This window comes from Branchiostoma belcheri, unplaced genomic scaffold, assembly GCF_001625305.1.
Source record: "Branchiostoma belcheri isolate BF01 breed outbred unplaced genomic scaffold, Haploidv18h27 scaffold21, whole genome shotgun sequence".
NCBI lineage: Eukaryota > Metazoa > Chordata > Leptocardii > Amphioxiformes > Branchiostomatidae > Branchiostoma > Branchiostoma belcheri.
The window spans coordinates 2,257,472-2,260,149 of NW_017803602.1; the positions used below are offsets into that span (position 1 = coordinate 2,257,472).

A 2,678-nucleotide genomic window follows, 5' to 3' on the forward strand; every position below is an offset into this window, starting at 1 on the left:
ATTGATATTTCAAATATATTCTCTTCTATCAAGAGAGAAAAATAGAATAAAATAAAACTAATTTTGTTGCTCATAAGAAAGAACAAGGAGCAGCATATTCAAGCTTAAAAGGATAATGTTTTAAGTAAGTTTTTAGCTTCAACCATATGATGCTGGGCTTTTATTTATAACTTAACTGTGTGCTAATGATGATGTTTTGTGTGTTTTCCACCATGCGTGTTTGTGTCAGTCTTGCTTTTTTTATTCATATTTTTTCTTTGCTTTCACGATGCTGCTGCATTCAATGCTTGTTTTTTCAATCTTCTTGCGTGCAAATCATGAATGCACACCCCGATCCTTCCTTGACTGGGCTTCGTGCTTGCCAGTGAATCCCTGCTGAAGTCTGCATCTCAGGGTGAGACATGGCGAAATTTACCTGTGGACACAAAAAGAGAAAAGCAAATGAGGTCCATATTTGAATAAGTTATGTGATTTAATGATGTTTACCTTCACCTAACTTTCAAATGCCCTAGGTATGAAATTCCAGGCAGTTACCATTGCTGAATTACAACATTGCTGAATTTCTCATTAATTATGCAAATTAAATCTTAATTTACATAATATCTGCCTGTGTTTCTCTCGTTCGCAATTACATATGCCACATGCTTTAATAGTCCTATCATGTAATTTAACTGAATCATGGCACGGGGGCCTGGCACCCATGCTACATTGTTTTCCCAGCAATCATTAATCATAGAAAGCATGGTACTTTTCAAAACTCACACAGCTTATCGTGAAAGAAGTACTATAGAGATGCGAACATTGCCTAACTATCGTGATTATTTACAATATTGCGTATAATAAGGATGGTTAGGCACTTACCTGGTATTTTGTTCCATTTCTTCTGTCTTGTATTCTTGAGTAACTTTTGTGTTTGTCGTCATGTAGAGCTGAAAGAAACAGTGTAGAACAAGTTAACGAAGTTTGTTATATTCTAGGGTTGCGTTATTCTGCATAGTTCGACAGCGTTCAGCGTGACCGCGGAGGAGAACATGCGTACAGAGCAGCAAAGTGTAGGTGCATCAATCATCAAGGGTTAAAGTTAGGATGTACCGGATTGTCAATAAACAAAAAATACATCCACGTCGGGTGTGTCAATAAGAAAATAATTTTTTATATCCACACCAAGTGAATCGATAAAGAGAAAAAATTCCTATCCACACCGGGTGTGTCAATAAGGAAAGAGAAATATTTTATGTCCACAACGGGTGTGTCAATAGCCACGTACTTTCTTAATATCGTACGATGATGTAACCAACAGACCCGTATGGTTTGCCGCTTACTGGCCATCGAATCCGCATTATGCATTTCTAATTATAGCGAACTCACCTTTCCTATAACCGCTGATATTATAAGCCGACAAAAAGCAAAAGTAGGGAAAGTTCCAAAAGATTTAATGAGCAAGTACCCTATTCTAGTATATAATTATTGTACAGACAAAGGGCGAATTTTCTTCTATACTCTCACCCCGTCCAATCAACCCCGCCGAGACAGCAGATTCGAATCGCTTCCTTGTTTACTCAAACCACAACATCAGTCAAAGCAAAGTTTTTAAAATGATTGTTTTAAAGTTGATAGTTGTGGCTGTTGGGAAATGAAATGATCCACGCGATGTACCATGGTGATAGCAGGGCATATATGAATGTGACGGTACAAGGCGCGGATTTTTCTGAAAACGATGAACTGTCAGTCTCAAAACGTATGAAGCAGAGTCAAGGAACTGATTGTAAATACAACGGAACGATTACTAGTATTCGCCCTAGCACCGTATATACGTAGCCTCCCCGGTATATCTACGGTCATGGACGCCCGCCTGCGCTTCTTCTTGTATAATCTTAAGAAACCAGTTCTACATCCTCAACAAATATAAAGGCGAATGTTTTCATCTTTACTCTGTGACCCAATTTCCCCCAAACCACTAGAACTTTTCACGTTGACATTGTCGGGAACTGTGGGGAAAATCACTGTTGTCAGAAGCTGGGGGCAACACCTACTTTAAGCCAGAGAATCGCAACAGGCTAAGTTTAGTGGGTACGTCATTTAGAATAGTATAAAGGGTTATCATACGTAGTGTAGAAACGAAATTAATGAGTTATTTACGCAAGCTTTACAACAAAGATTGACAGCGAAGGAAAACATTTGGACAAAGCGGTGTCAGAACCGTCAGGACGCCGGTGAGAACAACGATTCTTTAAATTTCAAAATAAGAGACGGTACCCGAGCAGAACGTGGGGCCGCTCAGAGACAATGTCACCTAGCCTGAACGACTGCATGGAAAAACGGACTGATCGAAATGGAACAACTTACATGTTACATGCACACAAAAAAATCATAACATTACACAAAAAAACTTTAAACCAAAATAATACACCGTTTGATGGTACACGTAAGAAGTCAACATGAACCAAGACCGTGGACACAAATACACACTACATATGGCATGGTTCCAATATTAAAAGAACAGTCTCAACCTACTCAAGTTTGGGCTTACCTCCGTGCCTGCACGACTAAAATCCGGGGGCCTTCCAAGTGTGCGTGCTGCTCCGGCGAGGGTTGACCGGGCCGCGTGACACCCGCTTTCCACGCCCGCGCGCTGTTGGCCGGGGCTGCCTGCATTCTACGCCCGTGCGCTGCTCCAG

General features: G+C 40.5%; 1 pseudogene; it reads left to right on the forward strand.

Annotated features, from left to right (window-relative positions):
• LOC109469635 overlaps positions 1-2,678 on the forward strand; it is an 11,852-nt pseudogene that overhangs the window by 4,381 nt on the left and 4,793 nt on the right.